Source organism: Hyla sarda, unplaced genomic scaffold, assembly GCF_029499605.1.
Source record: "Hyla sarda isolate aHylSar1 unplaced genomic scaffold, aHylSar1.hap1 scaffold_989, whole genome shotgun sequence".
Taxonomy (NCBI): domain Eukaryota; kingdom Metazoa; phylum Chordata; class Amphibia; order Anura; family Hylidae; genus Hyla; species Hyla sarda.
Window position 1 is genome coordinate 72432 of NW_026611019.1, and position 25227 is coordinate 97658.

The 25227-nt window shown below is 41.8% G+C and overlaps 3 pseudogenes; all 3 read right to left on the reverse strand.

The window, feature by feature from the left end:
* Nucleotides 1-283: 283 nt before the first annotated feature.
* Nucleotides 284-391, reverse strand: LOC130351602 (U2 spliceosomal RNA; annotated as a pseudogene).
* Nucleotides 392-4495: 4104 nt separating this feature from the next.
* LOC130351603 (U2 spliceosomal RNA) lies at nt 4496-4603 on the reverse strand (annotated as a pseudogene).
* A 16780-nt stretch (nt 4604-21383) lies between these two features.
* LOC130351601 (U2 spliceosomal RNA) lies at nt 21384-21491 on the reverse strand (annotated as a pseudogene).
* Nucleotides 21492-25227: the final 3736 nt, after the last annotated feature.

A 25227-nucleotide genomic window follows, 5' to 3' on the forward strand; every position in this document is an offset into this window, starting at 1 on the left:
CCTCCTTTTTTCATATGCTGCTGCTTCTTATTTTTCTTCTTTTTCAGACCCTATCATTGCACTATTGCTTATTCAATACCACCAGCAGATGGAGACACTATATTACAACATTAGTTGTGAGCAGCAGTTTGTACAAACAAATGCCTCATAGCTGATGTCCTATCCACCTAGGCACATAGGCACCACCTATTGTCTTTTGCCTGCAGTAGGGACCCACTGGACTAGCCAGCAAGCAGCTGCAACAGCAAATAAACAGGTAATCTTTCTTTCCAACACTGAAACCTGGTGGTGCACTTAATATATGCTACCAGATAGGGGACATATCAGATATTAAACTGATATAAACAGACACCACATTTGATACCAGCCAAAAGGAAGGATGATAAGTGATAACTGTGAAAGGGGAGGAACCAACGCTGTCCCCTTCACATGCACCATCACTACTTGTAGGAAGGGAGGCTGGCTGGCAGCCTCCCATACACACTCTGGCTGGGTGGCAGTCACCCACCAGTACACACAGCAGACCCTAAACCCATATCATTATTGCTAAGCAGGAAGATGGGAGTCCATTTCACTCTGATGGACCATTTTTAAATGCAATCCATAACCTGGCTTTGGCAGGAACCCTTCTTACTCCTCCTACTTGCATTTGATACTGGGTTTAGGATCTGCATAGGAAACACACACACACACACACACAAGCACACACTTACCTGTGTTGCCTGCTGACGCCTCCTTGGCTGTCCCCAAACGGTATAAAACCAACAGCCACGGGAAGCTGTAAGGATAGAGGACATACCTGCATCCTATTGGACTCACTTGTCTTGGTTAAATCCAACTTATTTGACAACCTATGGTGCTGCTACTTCTGCTCATGGCAGTGCTGCTTCTGACAAGGCTGTTCTTTGGTGGGTCTAGGCGACATCACAATCTCCATGGTTACATACACAACAAAGGTCAGATGTTGTTTACACCTGGCCATGCCAGTGGTATTGAGTAGCATATCCCAGTGCTAAGGGTCCTGGGTGCAACAATCTTTCAATGGGGAATAGCCGCACTGAGTTTGTCAAGTGCACCCATGTTTGCAACTCCAACAATACACACATATGTATGTATGTGTGTATGTGTGTATGTGTGTATGTATGTCTGTATGTCTATCTATCTATCTATCTATCTATCTATCTATCTATCCACCCATCTATCTCTATATATATTTATCTCTCTCTCTCTATATGTATATATATATATATATATATATATATATAATTTTCTTTTCTTTTAAATATATATATATATATATATATATATATATATGTATATACATATAGAGAGAGAGAGAGATGGAAATACTTTTTTTTAACATGTTTTCACCTCATTTTTACCTTTTTTTTTCTTCTCTCCATGTTTTCCTTCTTTCCTATGCTGCTGCTTCTTCTTTTTCAGACCCTATCATTGCACTATTGCTTATTCAATACCACCAGCAGATGGAGACACTATATTACAACATTAGTTGTGAGCAGCAGTTTGTACAATCAAATGCCTCATAGCTGATGTCCTATCCACCTAGGCACATAGGCACTACCTATTGTCTATTGCCTGCAGTAGGGACCCACTGGACTAGCCAGCAAGCAGCTGCAGCAAATAAACAGATAATCTTTCTTTCCAACACTGAAACCTGGTGGTGCATTTAATATATGCTATCAGATAGGGGACATATCAGATATTAAACTGATATAAACAGACACCACATTTGATACCAGCCAAAAGGAAGGATGAGAAGTGATAACTGTGAAAGAGGAGGAACCAACGCTGTCCCCTTCACATGCACCATCATTACTTGTAGGAAGGGAGGCTGGCTGGCAGCCTCCCATACACACTCTGGCTGGGTGGCAGTCACCCACCAGTACACACAGCAGACCCTAAACCCATATCATTATTGCTAAGCAGGAAGATGGGAGTCCATTTCACTCTGATGGACCATTTTTAAATGCAATCCATAACCTGGCTTTGGCAGGAACCCTTCTTACTCCTCCTACTTGCATTTGATACTGGGTTTAGGATCTGCATAGGAAACACACACACACACACACACACACACACACACACACATACAAGCACACACTTACCTGTGTTGCCTGCTGACGCCTCCTTGGCTGTCCCCAAACGGTATAAAACCAACAGCCACGGGAAGCTGTAAGGATAGAGGACATACCTGCATCCTATTGGACTCACTTGTCTTGGTTAAATCCAACTTATTTGACAACCTATGGTGCTGCTACTTCTGCTCATGGCAGTGCTGCTTCTGACAAGGCTGTTCTTTGGTGGGCCTAGGCGACATCACAATCTCCATGGTTACATACACAACAAAGGTCAGATGTTGTTTACACCTGGCCATGCCAGTGGTATTGAGTAGCATATCCCAGTGCTAAGGGTCCTGGGTGCAACAATCTTTCAATGGGGAATAGTCGCACTGAGTTTGTCAAGTGCACCCATGTTTGCAACTCCAACAATACACACGTATGTATGTATGTATGTATGTATGTATGTATGTATGTATGTGTATCTATCTATGTGTATCTATCTATCTATCTATCTATCCACCCAACTATCTCTATATATATTTATCTCTCTCTCTCTCTATATGTATATATATATATATATATATATATATATAATTTTTTTTTCTTTTAAATATATATATATATATATATATATATATATATGTATATACATATAGAGAGAGAGAGAGATGGAAATACTTTTTTAAACATGTTTTCACCTCATTTTTACCTTCTTTATTTCTTCTCTCCATGTTTTCCTTCTTTCCTATGCTGCTGCTTCTTATTTTTCTTCTTTTTCAAACCCTATCATTGCACTATTGCTTATTCAATACCACCAGCAGATGGAGACACTATATTACAACATTAGTTGTGAGCAGCAGTTTGTACAAACAAATGCCTCATAGCTGATGTCCTATCCACCTAGGCACATAGGCACCACCTATTGTCTTTTGCCTGCAGTAGGGGCCCACTGAACTAGCCAGCAAGCAGCTGCAGCAAATAAACAGATAACCTTTCTTTCCAACACTGAAACCTGGTGGTGCACTTAATATCTGCTATCAGATAGGGGACATATCAGATATTAAACTGATATAAACAGACACCACATTTGATACCAGCCAAAAGGAAGGATGAGAAGTGATAACCGTGAAAGGGGAGGAACCAACGCTGTCCCCTTCACATGCACCATCACTACTTGTAGGAAGGGAGGCTGGCTGGCAGCCTCCCATACACACTCTGGCTGGGTGGCAGTCACCCACCAGTACACACAGCAGACCCTAAACCCATATCATTATTGCTAAGCAGGAAGATGGGAGTCCATTTCACTCTGATGGACCATTTTTAAATGCAATCCATAACCTGGCTTTGGCAGGAACCCTTCTTACTCCTCCTACTTGCATTTGATACTGGGTTTAGGATCTGCATAGGAAACACACACACACACACACAAGCACACACTTACCTGTGTTGCCTGCTGACGCCTCCTTGGCTGTCCCCAAACGGTATAAAACCAACAGCCATGGGAAGCTGTAAGGATAGAGAACATACCTGCATCCTATTGGACTCACTTGTCTTGGTTAAATCCAACTTATTTGACAACCTATGGTGCTGCTACTTCTGCTCATGGCAGTGCTGCTTCTGACAAGGCTGTTCTTTGGTGAGCCTAGGCGACATCACAATCTCCATGGTTACATACACAACAAAGGTCAGATGTTGTTTACACCTGGCCATGCCAGTGGTATTGAGTAGCAGATCACAGTGCTAAGGGTCCTGGGTGCAACAATCTTTCAATGGGGAATAGCCGCACTGAGTTTGTCAAGTGCACCCATGTTTGCAACTCCAACAATACACACATATCTATGTATGTATGTATGTGTGTATGTGTGTATGTGTGTATGTGTGTATGTGTATCTCTCTATCTATCTATCTATCTATCCGCCCATCTATCTCTATATATATTTATCTCTCTCTCTCTATATGTATATATTTATATATATAATTTTTTTTTCTTTTAAATATATATATATATATATATATATATATATATATATATACATATATAGAGAGAGAGAGAGATGGAAATACTTTCTTAAACATGTTTTCACCTCATTTTTACCTTCTTTTTTTTCTTCTCTCCATGTTTTCCTTCTTTCCTCCTTTTTTCATATGCTGCTTCTTCTTATTTTTCTTCTTTTTCAGACCCTATCATTGCACTATTACTTATTCAATACCACCAGCAGATGGAGACACTATATTACAACATTAGTTGTGAGCAGCAGTTTGTACAAACAAATGCCTCATAGCTGATGTCCTATCCACCTAGGCACATAGGCACCACCTAATGTCTTTTGCCTGCAGTAGGGACCTACTGGACTAGCCAGCAAGCAGCTGCAGCAGCAAATAAACAGGTAATCTTTCTTTCCAACACTGAAACCTGGTGGTGCACTTAATATATGCTACCAGATAGGGGACATATCAGATATTAAACTGATATAAACAGACACCACATTTGATACCAGCCAAAAGGAAGGATGATAAGTGATAACTGTGAAAGGGGAGGAACCAACGCTGTCCCCTTCAAATGCACCATCACTACTTGTAGGAAGGGAGGCTGGCTGGCAGCCTCCCATACACACTCTGGCTGGGTGGCAGTCACCCACCAGTACACACAGCAGACCCTAAACCCATATCATTACTGCTAAGCAGGAAGATGGGAGTCCATTTCACTCTGATGGACCATTTTTAAATGCAATCCATAACCTGGCTTTGGCAGGAACCCTTCTTACTCCTCCTACTTGCATTTGATACTGGGTTTAGGATCTGCATAGGAAACACACACACACACACACAAGCACACACTTACCTGTGTTGCCTGCTGACGCCTCCTTGGCTGTCCCCAAACGGTATAAAACCAACAGCCACGGGAAGCTGTAAGGATAGAGGACATACCTGCATCCTATTGGACTCACTTGTCTTGGTTAAATCCAACTTATTTGACAACCTATGGTGCTGCTACTTATGCTCATGGCAGTGCTGCTTCTGACAAGGCTGTTCTTTGGTGGGCCTAGGCGACATCACAATCTCCATGGTTACATACACAACAAAGGTCAGATGTTGTTTACACCTGGCCATGCCAGTGGTATTGAGTAGCATATCCCAGTGCTAAGGGTCCTGGGTGCAACAATCTTTCAATGGGGAATAGCCGCACTGAGTTTGTCAAGTGCACCCATGTTTGCAACTCCAACAATACACACATATGTATGTATGTATGTGTGTATGTATGTCTATCTATCTATCTATCTATCCACCCATCTATCTCTATATATATTTATCTCTCTCTCTCTCTCTCTCTCTATATGTATATATATATATATAATTTTTTTTTCTTTTAAATATATATATATATATATATATATATATATATGTATATACATATAGAGAGAGAGAGAGATGGAAATACTTTTTTAAACATGTTTTCACCTCATTTTTACCTTCTTTTTTTCTTCTCTCCATGTTTTCCTTCTTTCCTATGCTGCTGCTTATTATTTTTCTTCTTTTTCAGACCCTATCATTGCACTATTGCTTATTCAATACCACCAGCAGATGGAGACACTATATTACAACATTAGTTGTGAGCAGCAGTTTGTACAAACAAATGCCTCATAGCTGATGTCCTATCCACCTAGGCACATAGGCACTACCTATTGTCTATTGCCTGCAGTAGGGACCCACTGGACTAGACAGCAAGCAGCTGCAGCAAATAAACAGATAATCTTTCTTTCCAACACTGAAACCTGGTGGTGCATTTAATATATGCTATCAGATAGGGGACATATCAGATATTAAACTGATATAAACAGACACCACATTTGATACCAGCCAAAAGGAAGGATGAGAAGTGATAACTGTGAAAGGGGAGGAACCAACGCTGTCCCCTTCACATGCACCATCATTACTTGTAGGAAGGGAGGCTGGCTGGCAGCCTCCCATACACACTCTGGCTGGGTGGCAGTCACCCACCAGTACACACAGCAGACCCTAAACCCATATCATTATTGCTAAGCAGGAAGATGGGAGTCCATTTCACTCTGATGGACCATTTTTAAATGCAATCCATAACCTGGCTTTGGCAGGAACCCTTCTTACTCCTCCTACTTGCATTTGATACTGGGTTTAGGATCTGCATAGGAAACACACACACACACACACACACACACACACACACACACATACAAGCACACACTTACCTGTGTTGCCTGCTGACGCCTCCTTGGCTGTCCCCAAACGGTATAAAACCAACAGCCACGGGAAGCTGTAAGGATAGAGGACATACCTGCATCCTATTGGACTCACTTGTCTTGGTTAAATCCAACTTATTTGACAACCTATGGTGCTGCTACTTCTGCTCATGGCAGTGCTGCTTCTGACAAGGCTGTTCTTTGGTGGGCCTAGGCGACATCACAATCTCCATGGTTACATACACAACAAAGGTCAGATGTTGTTTACACCTGGCCATGCCAGTGGTATTGAGTAGCATATCCCAGTGCTAAGGGTCCTGGGTGCAACAATCTTTCAATGGGGAATAGCCGCACTGAGTTTGTCAAGTGCACCCATGTTTGCAACTCCAACAATACACACATATGTATGTATGTATGTATGTGTGTATGTGTGTATGTATGTCTATCTATCTATCTATCTATCCACCCATCTATCTCTATATATATATTTATCTCTCTCTCTCTATATGTATATATATATATATATATAAATTTTTTTTCTTTTAAATATATATATATATATATATATATATATATATATATATATATATATATACATATAGAGAGAGAGAGAGATGGAAATACATTTTTAAACATATTTTCACCTCATTTTTACCTTCTTTTTTTCTTCTCTCCATGTTTTCCTTCTTTCCTATGCTGCTGCTTCTTATTTTTCTTCTTTTTCAGACCCTATCATTGCACTATTGCTTATTCAATACCACCAGCAGATGGAGACACTATATTACAACATTAGTTGTGAGCAGCAGTTTGTACAAACAAATGCCTCATAGCTGATGTCCTATCCACCTAGGCACATAGGCACTACCTATTGTCTATTGCCTGCAGTAGGGACCCACTGGACTAGACAGCAAGCAGCTGCAGCAAATAAACAGATAATCTTTCTTTCCAACACTGAAACCTGGTGGTACATTTAATATATGCTATCAGATAGGGGACATATCAGATATTAAACTGATATAAACAGACACCACATTTGATACCAGCCAAAAGGAAGGATGATAAGTGATAACTGTGAAAGGGGAGGAACCAACGCTGTCCCCTTCACATGCACCATCACTACTTGTAGGAAGGGAGGCTGGCTGGCAGCCTCCCATACACACTCTGGCTGGGTGGCAGTCACCCACCAGTACACACAGCAGACCCTAAACCCATATCATTATTGCTAAGCAGGAAGATGGGAGTCCATTTCACTCTGATGGACCATTTTTAAATGCAATCCATAACCTGGCTTTGGCAGGAACCCTTCTTACTCCTCCTACTTGCATTTGATACTGGGTTTAGGATCTGCATAGGAAACACACACACACACACACACACACACACAAGCACACACTTACCTGTGTTGCCTGCTGACGCCTCCTTGGCTGTCCCCAAACGGTATAAAACCAACAGCCATGGGAAGCTGTAAGGATAGAGGACATACCTGCATCCTATTGGACTCACTTGTCTTGGTTAAATCCAACTTATTTGACAACCTATGGTGCTGCTACTTCTGCTCATGGCAGTGCTGCTTCTGACAAAGCTGTTCTTTGGTGAGCCTAGGCGACATCACAATCTCCATGGTTACATACACAACAAAGGTCAGATGTTGTTTACACCTGGCCATGCCAGTGGTATTGAGTAGCATATCACAGTGCTAAGGGTCCTGGGTGCAACAATCTTTCAATGGGGAATAGCCGCACTGAGTTTGTCAAGTGCACCCATGTTTGAAACTCCAACAATACACACATATCTATGTATGTATGTATGTGTGTATGTGTGTATGTGTGTATGTGTATCTCTCTATCTATCTATCTATCCACCCATCTATCTCTATATATATTTATCTCTCTCTCTCTATATGTATATATGTATATATATAATTTTTTTTTCTTTTAAATATATATATATATATATATACATATATAGAGAGAGAGATGGAAATACTTTTTTAAACATGTTTTCACCTCATTTTTACCTTCTTTTTTTTCTTCTCTCCATGTTTTCCTTCTTTCCTCCTTTTTTCATATGCTGCTGCTTCTTATTTTTCTTCTTTTTCAGACCCTATCATTGCACTATTGCTTATTCAATACCACCAGCAGATGGAGACACTATATTACAACATTAGTTGTGAGCAGCAGTTTGTACAAACAAATGCCTCATAGCTGATGTCCTATCCACCTAGGCACATAGGCACCACCTATTGTCTATTGCCTGCAGTAGGGGCCCACTGGACTAGCCAGCAAGCAGCTGCAGCAAATAAACAGATAATCTTTCTTTCCAACACTGAAACCTGGTGGTGCATTTAATATATGCTATCAGATAGGGGACATATCAGATATTAAACTGATATAAACAGACACCACATTTGATACCAGCCAAAAAGAAGGATGAGAAGTGATAACTGTGAAAGGGGAGGAACCAACGCTGTCCCCTTCACATGCACCATCATTACTTGTAGGAAGGGAGGCTGGCTGGCAGCCTCCCATACACACTCTGGCTGGGTGGCAGTCACCCACCAGTACACACAGCAGACCCTAAACCCATATCATTATTGCTAAGCAGGAAGATGGGAGTCCATTTCACTCTGATGGACCATTTTTAAATGCAATCCATAACCTGGCTTTGGCAGGAACCCTTCTTACTCCTCCTACTTGCATTTGATACTGGGTTTAGGATCTGCATAGGAAACACACACACACACACACACACACACACACACACACATACAAGCACACACTTACCTGTGTTGCCTGCTGACGCCTCCTTGGCTGTCCCCAAACGGTATAAAACCAACAGCCACGGGAAGCTGTAAGGATAGAGGACATACCTGCATCCTATTGGACTCACTTGTCTTGGTTAAATCCAACTTATTTGACAACCTATGGTGCTGCTACTTCTGCTCATGGCAGTGCTGCTTCTGACAAGGCTGTTCTTTGGTGGGCCTAGGCGACATCACAATCTCCATGGTTACATACACAACAAAGGTCAGATGTTGTTTACACCTGGCCATGCCAGTGGTATTGAGTAGCATATCCCAGTGCTAAGGGTCCTGGGTGCAACAATCTTTCAATGGGGAATAGCCGCACTGAGTTTGTCAAGTGCACCCATGTTTGCAACTCCAACAATACACACATATGTATGTATGTATGTATGTGTGTATGTGTGTATGTGTGTATGTGTGTATGTATGTCTATCTATCTATCTATCTATCTATCTATCTATCTATCTATCCACCCATCTATCTCTATATATATTTATCTCTCTCTCTCTCTATATGTATATATATATATGTATATATATATATAATTTTTTTTTCTTTTAAATATATATATATATATATATATATATATGTATATACATATAGAGAGAGAGAGAGAGATGGAAATACTTTTTTAAACATGTTTTCACCTCATTTTTACCTTCTTTTTTTCTTCTCTCCATGTTTTCCTTCTTTCCTATGCTGCTGCTTCTTATTTTTCTTCTTTTTCAGACCCTATCATTGCACTATTGCTTATTCAATACCACCAGCAGATGGAGACACTATATTACAACATTAGTTGTGAGCAGCAGTTTGTACAAACAAATGCCTCATAGCTGATGTCCTATCCACCTATGCACATAGGCACCACCTATTGTCTATTGCCTGCAGTAGGGGCCCACTGGACTAGCCAGCAAGCAGCTGCAGCAAATAAACAGATAATCTTTCTTTCCAACACTGAAACCTGGTGGTGCATTTAATATATGCTATCAGATAGGGGACATATCAGATATTAAACTGATATAAACAGACACCACATTTGATACCAGCCAAAAGGAAGGATGAGAAGTGATAACTGTGAAAGGGGAGGAACCAACGCTGTCCCCTTCACATGCACCATCATTACTTGTAGGAAGGGAGGCTGGCTGGCAGCCTCCCATACACACTCTGGCTGGGTGGCAGTCACCCACCAGTACACACAGCAGACCCTAAACCCATATCATTATTGCTAAGCAGGAAGATGGGAGTCCATTTCACTCTGATGGACCATTTTTAAATGCAATCCATAACCTGGCTTTGGCAGGAACCCTTCTTACTCCTCCTACTTGCATTTGATACTGGGTTTAGGATCTGCATAGGAAACACACACACACACACACACACACACACATACAAGCACACACTTACCTGTGTTGCCTGCTGACGCCTCCTTGGCTGTCCCCAAATGGTATAAAACCAACAGCCACGGGAAGCTGTAAGGATAGAGGACATACCTGCATCCTATTGGACTCACTTGTCTTGGTTAAATCCAACTTATTTGACAACCTATGGTGCTGCTACTTCTGCTCATGGCAGTGCTGCTTCTGACAAGGCTGTTCTTTGGTGGGCCTAGGCGACATCACAATCTCCATGGTTACATACACAACAAAGGTCAGATGTTGTTTACACCTGGCCATGCCAGTGGTATTGAGTAGCATATCCCAGTGCTAAGGGTCCTGGGTGCAACAATCTTTCAATGGGGAATAGCCGCACTGAGTTTGTCAAGTGCACCCATGTTTGCAACTCCAACAATACACACATATGTATGTATGTATGTATGTGTGTATGTGTGTATGTGTGTATGTATGTCTATCTATCTATCTATCTATCTATCTATCCACCCATCTATCTCTATATATATTTATCTCTCTCTCTCTCTATATGTATATATATATATGTATATATATATATAATTTTTTTTCTTTTAAATATATATATATATATATATATATATATATATGTATATACATATAGAGAGAGAGAGAGAGATGGAAATACTTTTTTAAACATGTTTTCACCTCATTTTTACCTTCTTTTTTTCTTCTCTCCATGTTTTCCTTCTTTCCTATGCTGCTGCTTCTTATTTTTCTTCTTTTTCAGACCCTATCATTGCACTATTGCTTATTCAATACCACCAGCAGATGGAGACACTATATTACAACATTAGTTGTGAGCAGCAGTTTGTACAAACAAATGCCTCATAGCTGATGTCCTATCCACCTATGCACATAGGCACCACCTATTGTCTATTGCCTGCAGTAGGGGCCCACTGGACTAGCCAGCAAGCAGCTGCAGCAAATAAACAGATAATCTTTCTTTCCAACACTGAAACCTGGTGGTGCATTTAATATATGCTATCAGATAGGGGACATATCAGATATTAAACTGATATAAACAGACACCACATTTGATACCAGCCAAAAGGAAGGATGAGAAGTGATAACTGTGAAAGGGGAGGAACCAACGCTGTCCCCTTCACATGCACCATCATTACTTGTAGGAAGGGAGGCTGGCTGGCAGCCTCCCATACACACTCTGGCTGGGTGGCAGTCACCCACCAGTACACACAGCAGACCCTAAACCCATATCATTATTGCTAAGCAGGAAGATGGGAGTCCATTTCACTCTGATGGACCATTTTTAAATGCAATCCATAACCTGGCTTTGGCAGGAACCCTTCTTACTCCTCCTACTTGCATTTGATACTGGGTTTAGGATCTGCATAGGAAACACACACACACACACACACACACACACACACATACAAGCACACACTTACCTGTGTTGCCTGCTGACGCCTCCTTGGCTGTCCCCAAATGGTATAAAACCAACAGCCACGGGAAGCTGTAAGGATAGAGGACATACCTGCATCCTATTGGACTCACTTGTCTTGGTTAAATCCAACTTATTTGACAACCTATGGTGCTGCTACTTCTGCTCATGGCAGTGCTGCTTCTGACAAGGCTGTTCTTTGGTGGGCCTAGGCGACATCACAATCTCCATGGTTACATACACAACAAAGGTCAGATGTTGTTTACACCTGGCCATGCCAGTGGTATTGAGTAGCATATCCCAGTGCTAAGGGTCCTGGGTGCAACAATCTTTCAATGGGGAATAGCCGCACTGAGTTTGTCAAGTGCACCCATGTTTGCAACTCCAACAATACACACATATGTATGTATGTATGTATGTGTGTATGTGTGTATGTGTGTATGTGTGTATGTGTGTATGTATGTATGTATGTCTATCTATCTATCTATCTATCTATCTATCTATCTATCCATCTATCCATCTATCCACCCATCTATCTCTATATATATTTATCTCTCTCTCTCTATATGTATATATATATATATATATATATATAAAAAAAAATTCTTTTAAATATATATATATATATATATATATATATATATATATATATATGTATATACATAGAGAGAGAGAGATGGAAATACTTTTTTAAACATGTTTTCACCTCATTTTTACCTTCTTTTTTTCTTCTCTCCATGTTTTCCTTCTTTCCTATGCTGCTGCTTCTTATTTTTCTTCTTTTTCAGACCCTATCATTGCACTATTGCTTATTCAATACCACCAGCAGATGGAGACACTATATTACAACATTAGTTGTGAGCAGCAGTTTGTACAAACAAATGCCTCATAGCTGATGTCCTATCCACCTAGGCACATAGGCACCACCTATTGTCTATTGCCTGCAGTAGGGGCCCACTGGACTAGCCAGCAAGCAGCTGCAGCAAATAAACAGATAATCTTTCTTTCCAACACTGAAACCTGGTGGTGCATTTAATATATGCTATCAGATAGGGGACATATCAGATATTAAACTGATATAAACAGACACCACATTTGATACCAGCCAAAAGGAAGGATGAGAAGTGATAACTGTGAAAGGGGAGGAACCAACGCTGTCCCCTTCACATGCACCATCATTACTTGTAGGAAGGGAGGCTGGCTGGCAGCCTCCCATACACACTCTGGCTGGGTGGCAGTCACCCACCAGTACACACAGCAGACCCTAAACCCATATCATTATTGCTAAGCAGGAAGATGGGAGTCCATTTCACTCTGATGGACCATTTTTAAATGCAATCCATAACCTGGCTTTGGCAGGAACCCTTCTTACTCCTCCTACTTGCATTTGATACTGGGTTTAGGATCTGCATAGGAAACACACACACACACACACACACACACACACACACACATACAAGCACACACTTACCTGTGTTGCCTGCTGACGCCTCCTTGGCTGTCCCCAAATGGTATAAAACCAACAGCCACGGGAAGCTGTAAGGATAGAGGACATACCTGCATCCTATTGGACTCACTTGTCTTGGTTAAATCCAACTTATTTGACAACCTATGGTGCTGCTACTTCTGCTCATGGCAGTGCTGCTTCTGACAAGGCTGTTCTTTGGTGGGCCTAGGCGACATCACAATCTCCATGGTTACATACACAACAAAGGTCAGATGTTGTTTACACCTGGCCATGCCAGTGGTATTGAGTAGCATATCCCAGTGCTAAGGGTCCTGGGTGCAACAATCTTTCAATGGGGAATAGCCGCACTGAGTTTGTCAAGTGCACCCATGTTTGCAACTCCAACAATACACACATATGTATGTATGTATGTATGTGTGTATGTGTGTATGTGTGTATGTGTGTATGTATGTCTATCTATCTATCTATCCACCCATCTATCTTTATATATATTTATCTCTCTCTCTCTATATGTATATATATATATATATATATATATATATATATATTTTTTTTTCTTTTAAATATATATATATATATATATATATATATATATATATATGTATATACATATAGAGAGAGAGAGAGAGATGGAAATACTTTTTTAAACATGTTTTCACCTCATTTTTACCTTCTTTTTTTCTTCTCTCCATGTTTTCCTTCTTTCCTATGCTGCTGCTTCTTATTTTTCTTCTTTTTCAGACCCTATCATTGCACTATGCTTATTCAATACCACCAGCAGATGGAGACACTATATTACAACATTAGTTGTGAGCAGCAGTTTGTACAAACAAATGCCTCATAGCTGATGTCCTATCCACCTAGGCACATAGGCACCACCTATTGTCTATTGCCTGCAGTAGGGGCCCACTGGACTAGCCAGCAAGCAGCTGCAGCAAATAAACAGATAATCTTTCTTTCCAACACTGAAACCTGGTGGTGCATTTAATATATGCTATCAGATAGGAGACATATCAGATATTAAACTGATATAAACAGACACCACATTTGATACCAGCCAAAAGGAAGGATGAGAAGTGATAACTGTGAAAGGGGAGGAACCAACGCTGTCCCCTTCACATGCACCATCATTACTTGTAGGAAGGGAGGCTGGCTGGCAGCCTCCCATACACACTCTGGCTGGGTGGCAGTCACCCATCAGTACACACAGCAGACCCTAAACCCATATCATTATTGCTAAGCAGGAAGATGGGAGTCCATTTCACTCTGATGGACCATTTTTAAATGCAATCCATAACCTGGCTTTGGCAGGAACCCTTCTTACTCCTCCTACTTGCATTTGATACTGGGTTTAGGATCTGCATAGGAAACACACACACACACACACACACACACACATACACATACAAGCACACACTTACCTGTGTTGCCTGCTGACGCCTCCTTGGCTGTCCCCAAACGGTATAAAACCAACAGCCACGGGAAGCTGTAAGGATAGAGGACATACCTGCATCCTATTGGACTCACTTGTCTTGGTTAAATCCAACTTATTTGACAACCTATGGTGCTGCTACTTCTGCTCATGGCAGTGCTGCTTCTGACAAGGCTGTTCTTTGGTGGGCCTAGGCGACATCACAATCTCCATGGTTACATACACAACAAAGGTCAGATGTTGTTTACACCTGGCCATGCCAGTGGTATTGAGTAGCATATCCCAGTGCTAAGGGTCCTGGGTGCAACAATCTTTCAATGGGGAATAGCCGCACTGAGTTTGTCAAGTGCACCCATGTTTGCAACTCTATCTATCTATCTATCTATCTATCTATCTATCTATCTATCTATCTATCCATCTATCCATCTATCCACCCACCCATCTATCTCTATATATATTTATCTCTCTCTCTCTATATGTATATATATATATATATATATATATATAATTTTTTTTTCTTTTAAATATATATATATATATATATATATGTATATACATATAGAGAGAGAGAGAGATGGAAATACTTTTTTAAACATGTTTTCACCTCATTTTTACCTTCTTTTTTTCTTCTCTCCATGTTTTCCTTCTTTCCTATGCTGCTGCTTCTTATTTTTCTTCTTTTTCAGACCCTATCATTGCACTATTGCTTATTCAATACCACCAGCAGATGGAGACACTATATTACAACATTAGTTGTGAGCAGCAGTTTGTACAAACAAATGCCTCATAGCTGATGTCCTATCCACCTAGGCACCACCTATTGTCTATTGCCTGCAGTAGGGGCCCACTGGACTAGCCAGCAAACAGCTGCAGCAAATAAACAGATAATCTTTCTTTCCAACACTGAAACCTGGTGGTGCATTTAATATATGCTATCAGATAGGGGACATATCAGATATTAAACTGATATAAACAGACACCACATTTGATACCAGCCAAAAGGAAGGATGAGAAGTGATAACTGTGAAAGGGGAGGAACCAACGCTGTCCCCTTCACATGCACCATCATTACTTGTAGGAAGGGAGGCTGGCTGGCAGCCTCCCATACACACTCTGGCTGGGTGGCAGTCACCCACCAGTACACACAGCAGACCCTAAACCCATATCATTATTGCTAAGCAGGAAGATGGGAGTCCATTTCACTCTGATGGACCATTTTTAAATGCAATCCATAACCTGGCTTTGGCAGGAACCCTTCTTACTCCTCCTACTTGCATTTGACACTGGGTTTAGGATCTGCATAGGAAACACACACACACACACACACACATACAAGCACACACTTACCTGTGTTGCCTGCTGACGCCTCCTTGGCTGTCCCCAAATGGTATAAAACCAACAGCCACGGGAAGCTGTAAGGATAGAGGACATACCTGCATCCTATTGGACTCACTTGTCTTGGTTAAATCCAACTTATTTGACAACCTATGGTGCTGCTACTTCTGCTCATGGCAGTGCTGCTTCTGACAAGGCTGTTCTTTGGTGGGCCTAGGCGACATCACAATCTCCATGGTTACATACACAACAAAGGTCAGATGTTGTTTACACCTGGCCATGCCAGTGGTATTGAGTAGCATATCCCAGTGCTAAGGGTCCTGGGTGCAACAATCTTTCAATGGGGAATAGCCGCACTGAGTTTGTCAAGTGCACCCATGTTTGCAACTCCAACAATACACACATATGTATGTATGTATGTATGTATGTGTGTATGTGTGTATGTGTGTATGTGTGTATGTGTGTATGTATGTCTATCTATCTATCTATCTATCTATCCACCCATCTATCTCTATATATATTTATCGCTCTCTCTATATATGTATATATATATATATATATATATATATATATATATATAATTTTTTTTTCTTTTAAATATATATATATATATATATATATATATATATATATATATGTATATACATATAGAGAGAGAGAGAGATGGAAATACTTTTTTAAACATGTTTTCACCTCATTTTTACCTTCTTTTTTTCTTCTCTCCATGTTTTCCTTCTTTCCTATGCTGCTGCTTCTTATTTTTCTTCTTTTTCAGACCCTATCATTGCACTATTGCTTATTCAATACCACCAGCAGATGGAGACACTATATTACAACATTAGTTGTGAGCAGCAGTTTGTACAAACAAATGCCTCATAGCTGATGTCCTATCCACCTAGGCACATAGGCACCACCTATTGTCTATTGCCTGCAGTAGGGGCCCACTGGACTAGCCAGCAAGCAGCTGCAGCAAATAAACAGATAATCTTTCTTTCCAACACTGAAACCTGGTGGTGCATTTAATATATGCTATCAGATAGGGGACATATCAGATATTAAACTGATATAAACAGACACCACATTTGATACCAGCCAAAAGGAAGGATGAGAAGTGATAACTGTGAAAGGGGAGGAACCAACGCTGTCCCCTTCACATGCACCATCATTACTTGTAGGAAGGGAGGCTGGCTGGCAGCCTCCCATACACACTCTGGCTGGGTGGCAGTCACCCACCAGTACACACAGCAGACCCTAAACCCATATCATTATTGCTAAGCAGGAAGATGGGAGTCCATTTCACTCTGATGGACCATTTTTAAATGCAATCCATAACCTGGCTTTGGCAGGAACCCTTCTTACTCCTCCTACTTGCATTTGATACTGGGTTTAGGATCTGCATAGGAAACACACACACAAACACACACACATATATACAAGCACACACTTACCTGTGTTGCCTGCTGACGCCTCCTTGGCTGTCCCCAAACGGTATAAAACCAACAGCCACGGGAAGCTGTAAGGATAGAGGACATACCTGCATCCTATTGGACTCACTTGTCTTGGTTAAATCCAACTTATTTGACAACCTATGGTGCTGCTACTTCTGCTCATGGCAGTGCTGCTTCTGACAAGGCTGTTCTTTGGTGGGCCTAGGCGACATCACAATCTCCATGGTTACATACACAACAAGGGTCAGATGTTGTTTACACCTGGCCATGCCAGTGGTATTGAGTAGCATATCCCAGTGCTAAGGGTCCTGGGTGCAACAATCTTTCAATGGGGAATAGCCGCACTGAGTTTGTCAAGTGCACCCATGTTTGCAACTCCAACAATACACACATATGTATGTATGTATGTATGTGTGTATGTGTGTATGTGTGTATGTATGTCTATCTATCTATCTATCTATCTATCCATCTATCCACCCATCTATCTCTATATATATTTATCTCTCTCTCTCTATATGTATATATATATATATATATATATATATATATATATAATTTTTTTTTCTTTTAAATATATATATATATATATATATATATATATATATATATATGTATATACATAGAGAGAGAGAGATGGAAATACTTTTTTAAACATGTTTTCACCTCATTTTTTTCTTCTCTCCATGTTTTCCTTCTTTCCTATGCTGCTGCTTCTTATTTTTCTTCTTTTTCAGACCCTATCATTGCACTATTGCTTATTCAATACCACCAGCAGATGGAGACACTATATTACAACATTAGTTGTGAGCAGCAGTTTGTACAAACAAATGCCTCATAGCTGATGTCCTATCCACCTAGGCACATAGGCACCACCTATTGTCTATTGCCTGCAGTAGGAGCCCACTGGACTAGCCAGCAAGCAGCTGCAGCAAATAAACAGATAATCTTTCTTTCCAACACTGAAACCTGGTGGTGCATTTAATATATGCTATCAGATAGGGGACATATCAGATATTAAACTGATATAAACAGACACCACATTTGATACCAGCCAAAAGGAAGGATGAGAAGTGATAACTGTGAAAGGGGAGGAACCAACGCTGTCCCCTTCACATGCACCATCATTACTTGTAGGAAGGGAGGCTGGCTGGCAGCCTCCCATACACACTCTGGCTGGGTGGCAGTCACCCACCAGTACACACAGCAGATCCTAAACCCATATCATTATTGCTAAGCAGGAAGATGGGAGTCCATTTCACTCTGATGGACCATTTTTAAATGCAATCCATAACCTGGCTTTGGCAGGAACCCTTCTTACTCCTCCTACTTGCATTTGATACTGGGTTTAGGATCTGCATAGGAAACACACACACACACACACACACACACACACACACACACACACACACACACATACAAGCACACACTTACCTGTGTTGCCTGCTGACGCCTCCTTGGCTGTCCCCAAACGGTATAAAACCAACAGCCACGGGAAGCTGTAAGGATAGAGGACATACCTGCATCCTATTGGACTCACTTGTCTTGGTTAAATCCAACTTATTTGACAACCTATGGTGCTGCTACTTCTGCTCATGGCAGTGCTGCTTCTGACAAGGCTGTTCTTTGGTGGGCCTAGGCGACATCACAATCTCCATGGTTACATACACAACAAAGGTCAGATGTTGTTTACACCTGGCCATGCCAGTGGTATTGAGTAGCATATCCCAGTGCTAAGGGTCCTGGGTGCAACAATCTTTCAATGGGGAATAGCCGCACTGAGTTTGTCAAGTGCACCCATGTTTGCAACTCCAACAATACACACATATGTATGTATGTATGTATGTATGTGTGTATGTGTGTATGTGTGTATGTGTGTATGTATGTGTGTATGTGTGTATGTGTGTATGTATGTCTATCTATCTATCTATCCACCCATCTATCTCTATATATATTTATCTCTCTCTCTATATATATGTATATATATATATATAATTTTTTTCTTTTAAATATATATATATATATATATATATATATATATATATATATATGTATATACATATAGAGAGAGAGAGAGAGAGAGATGGAAATACTTTTTTAAACATGTTTTCACCTCATTTTTACCTTCTTTTTTTCTTCTCTCCATGTTTTCCTTCTTTCCTATGCTGCTGCTTCTTATTTTTCAGACCCTATCATTGCACTATTGCTTATTCAATACCACCAGCAGATGGAGACACTATATTACAACATTAGTTGTGAGCAGCAGTTTGTACAAACAAATGCCTCCTAGCTGATGTACTATCCACCTAGGCACATAGGCACCACCTATTGTCTTTTGCCTGCAGTAGGGACCCACTGGACTAGCCAGCAAGCAGCTGCAGCAGCAAATAAACAGGTAATCTTTCTTTCCAACACTGAAACCTGGTGGTGCACTTAATATATGCTACCAGATAGGGGACATATCAGATATTAAACTGATATAAACAGACACCACATTTGATACCAGCCAAAAGGAAGGATGAGAAGTGATAACTGTGAAAGGGGAGGAACCAACGCTGTCCCCTTCACATGCACCATCACTACTTGTAGGAAGGGAGGCTGGCTGGCAGCCTCCCATACACACTCTGGCTGGGTGGCAGTCACCCACCAGTACACACAGCAGACCCTAAACCCATATCATTATTGCTAAGCAGGAAGATGGGAGTCCATTTCACTCTGATGGACCATTTTTAAATGCAATCCATAACCTGGCTTTGGCAGGAACCCTTCTTACTCCTCCTACTTGCATTTGATACTGGGTTTAGGATCTGCATAGGAAACACACACACACACACACACAAGCACACACTTACCTGTGTTGCCTGCTGACGCCTCCTTGGCTGTCCCCAAACGGTATAAAACCAACAGCCACGGGAAGCTGTAAGGATAGAGGACATACCTGCATCCTATTGGACTCACTTGTCTTGGTTAAATCCAACTTATTTGACAACCTATGGTGCTGCTACTTCTGCTCATGGCAGTGCTGCTTCTGACAAGGCTGTTCTTTGGTGGGCCTAGGCGACATCACAATCTCCATGGTTACATACACAACAAAGGTCAGATGTTGTTTACACCTGGCCATGCCAGTGGTATTGAGTAGCATATCCCAGTGCTAAGGGTCCTGGGTGCAACAATCTTTCAATGGGGAATAGCCGCACTGAGTTTGTCAAGTGCACCCATGTTTGCAACTCCAACAATACACACGTATGTATGTATGTATGTATGTATGTATGTGTATCTATCTATCTATCTATCTATCCACCCAACTATCTCTATATATATTTATCTCTCTCTCTCTCTATATGTATATATATATATATATATATATATATATATATATATATAATTTTTTTTTTCTTTTAAATATATATATATATATATGTATATACATATAGAGAGAGAGAGAGATGGAAATACTTTTTTAAACATGTTTTCACCTCATTTTTACCTTCTTTATTTCTTCTCTCCATGTTTTCCTTCTTTCCTATGCTGCTGCTTCTTATTTTTCTTCTTTTTCAAACCCTATCATTGCACTATTGCTTATTCAATACCACCAGCAGATGGAGACACTATATTACAACATTAGTTGTGAGCAGCAGTTTGTACAAACAAATGCCTCATAGCTGATGTCCTATCCACCTAGGCACATAGGCACCACCTATTGTCTTTTGCCTGCAGTAGGGACCCACTGGACTAGCCAGCAAGCAGCTGCAGCAGCAAATAAACAGGTAATCTTTCTTTCCAACACTGAAACCTTGTGGTGCACTTAATATATGCTACCAGATAGGGGACATATCAGATATTAAACTGATATAAACAGACACCACATTTGATACCAGCCAAAAGGAAGGATGATAAGTGATAACTGTGAAAGGGGAGGAACCAACGCTGTCCCCTTCACATGCACCATCACTACTTGTAGGAAGGGAGGCTGGCTGGCAGCCTCCCATACACACTCTGGCTGGGTGGCAGTCACCCACCAGTACACACAGCAGACCCTAAACCCATATCATTACTGCTAAGCAGGAAGATGGGAGTCCATTTCACTCTGATGGACCATTTTTAAATGCAATCCATAACCTGGCTTTGGCAGGAACCCTTCTTACTCCTCCTACTTGCATTTGATACTGGGTTTAGGATCTGCATAGGAAACACACACACACACACACACACACAAGCACACACTTACCTGTGTTGCCTGCTGACGCCTCCTTGGCTGTCCCCAAACGGTATAAAACCAACAGCCACGGGAAGCTGTAAGGATAGAGGACATACCTGCATCCTATTGGACTCACTTGTCTTGGTTAAATCCAACTTATTTGACAACCTATGGTGCTGCTACTTATGCTCATGGCAGTGCTGCTTCTGACAAGGCTGTTCTTTGGTGGGCCTAGGCGACATCACAATCTCCATGGTTACATACACAACAAAGGTCAGATGTTGTTTACACCTGGCCATGCCAGTGGTATTGAGTAGCATATCCCAGTGCTAAGGGTCCTGGGTGCAACAATCTTTCAATGGGGAATAGCCGCACTGAGTTTGTCAAGTGCACCCATGTTTGCAACTCCAACAATACACACATATGTATGTATGTGTGTATGTGTGTATGTGTGTATGTGTGTATGTATGTCTATCTATCTATCTATCTATCTATCCACCCATCTATCTCTATATATATTTATCTCTCTCTCTCTCTCTCTATATGTATATATATATATATATATATATATATATAATTTTTTTTTCTTTTAAATATATATATATATATATATATATATATATATATATATATATGTATATACATATAGAGAGAGAGAGAGATGGAAATACTTTTTTAACCCCTTCCCGCAGAATGTCATATATAAACGCCGGGTTGTGCAGTGCGTTCGCGCATCCCGGCGTTTATAAATGACATGCAGTTAACCCGGCGATGCGCAGCATCGCACGGGTTAACTGGCAGAAGTCCCGCTGTTTCCAGCAGGGGACAACTTCTGCTTCACCCCCAGGACCATCAATTGATGGTCCTGGTCAGCGATCACTGTGATTGGTCCCTGTGGACCAATCACAGTGATCTGGGGTGAAAGTTCAGATCCCCCGCACTGCTCGCCCCTGGAAGTCGGGCAGAACGGGGGACGATGGCTGCGGGGGCTCGCGGGGACCTGCGGCATTCGGGGGGAACACGTGGGGACCGGCGGACTTACCTGATCCAGCGGCGGGACCGAGGAGCAGCGCGGGACCGGCCACGTGGACGAGCAGCGACGGGTAAGTATGTGGTCCTCAGAGGCAGCAGTGAAGATCTTCACTGCTGCTTCTAGGAGTCTGAAAACTACAACTCCCAGCATGCCTAGACAGCCTTTGGCTGTCAGGGCATGCTGGGAGTTGTAGTTTTGCAACATCTGGAGGGCCTCAGTTTGGAGACCATTGTATAATGGTCTCCAATCTGTGCTCTTCCAGCTGTTGCAAAACTACAACTCCCAGCATGCACTGACTGTCCAGGCATGCAGGGAGTTTTAGTTCAGCAACATCTGGCCCTTCAGATGTTGCCGAACTACAACTCCCAGCATGCCCTTCAGCTGTCTGGGCATGCTGGGAGTTGTAGTTTTGCAACAGCTGGAGACACACTGGTTGGGACACATTGTTTCTAACTCAGTGTTTCCTAACCTGTGTGCCTCCAGCTGTTGCAAAACTATAACTCCCAGCATGCACTAAAAGACCATGCATGCTGGGAGTTGTAGTTTTGCAACATCTGGAGGGCCCCAGTTTGGAGACCATTGTATAATGGTCTCCAATCTGTGCTCTTCCAGCTGTTGCAAAACTACAACTCCCAGTATGCACTGACTGTCCAGGCATGCTGGGAGTTTTAGTTCAGCAACATCTGGCCCTTCAGATGTTGCCGAACTACAACTCCCAGCATGCCCTTCAGCTGTCTGGGCATGCTGGGAGTTGTAGTTTTGCAACAACTGGAGACACACTGGTTGGGAAACATTGTCTGTTTCTAACTCAGTGTTCCCTAACCTGTGTGCCTCCAGCTGTTGCAAAACTATGACTCCCAGCATGCACTAACAGACCATGCATGCTGGGAGTTGTGGTTTTGCAACAGCTGATGCAAGCCCCCCCCCGCCCCGCCACCCCCGTGAATGTACAGGGTACATTCACATGGGCGAGGCTTTTACAGTGGGTTTCTCGCATCTTGAGATGCAGCAAATTTTGCGCTGAGAAACTCGCTGTAATCCCCCGCCCATGTGACTGTACCCTAAAAACACTACACTACACTAACACAAAATAAAATAAAAAGTTAAAAACACTACATATACACATACCCCTACACAGCCCCCCTCCCCCAATAAGAACGTCCGGTACACCACTGTTTCCAAAGCAGAGCCTCCAGCTGTTGAAAAACAACAACTCCCAGTATTGTCGGACAGCCGTTGACTGTCCAAGCATGCTGGGAGTTTTGCAACAGCTGGAGGCACCCTGTTTGGGAATCACTGGCGTAGAATACCCCTATGTCCACCCCTATGCAAATCCCTAATTTAGGCCTCAAATGCACATGGCGCTCTCACTTTGGAGCCCTGTCGTATTTCAGGGCAACAGTTTAGGGCGACATATGGGGTATCGCTGTACTCGGGAGAAATTGCGTTACAAGGTTTGGGGGGCTTTTTCTTCTTTAACCCTTCATGAAAAGGAAATGTTGGGGTCTACACCAGAATGTTAGTGTAAAATTTTTTTATTTTTGACACTAACATGCTGATGTTGCCCTATACTTTACATTTTCACAAGAGGTAAAAGGGAAAAAAGCCCCCCAAAATTTGTAACGCAATTTCTCCCGACTACAGAGATACCCCATATGTGAGCGCAAAGTCCTCTGGGGGCGCACAACAAGGCCCAGAAGGGAGAGCGCACCATGTACATTTGAGGTGATTTGCACAGGGGTGGCTGATTGTTACAGCGGTTTTGACAAACGCGAAAAAAACAAAACCCCACATGTGACCCCATTTCGGAAACGACACCCCTCACGGAATGTAATGAGGGGTGCAGTGAGAATTTACCCCCCACAGGTGTCTGACGGATCTTTGGAACAGTGGTCCATGAAAATGAAAACTTGTACAGCCCACTGTTCCAAAGATCTGTCAGACACCAGTGGGGGGCAAATGCTCACTGTACCCCTTGTTACGTTCCTCAAGGGGTCTAGTTTCCAAAATGGTATGCCATGTGTGTTTTTTTTTTTGCTGTTCTGGCACCTTAGGGGCTTCCTAAATGCGACATGCCCCCCGAGCAAAATTTGCTCTCAAAAAGCCAAATATGACTCCTTCTCTTCTGAGCATTGTAGTTCGCCCATAGTGCACTTCAGGTCAACTTATGGGGTACCTCCATACTCAGAAGAGATGGGGTTACAAATTTTGGGGGGTATTTTCTGCTATTAACCCTTGCAAAAAGGTGAAATTAGGGGGGAAACACACATTTTAGTGGAAATTTTTTTTTTTTTTTTTTAACATATGCAAAAGTCATGAAACACCTGTGGGGTAATAAGGCTCACTTTATTCCTTATTACATTCCTCAAGGGGTCTAGTTTCCAAAATGGTATGCCATGTGGGTATT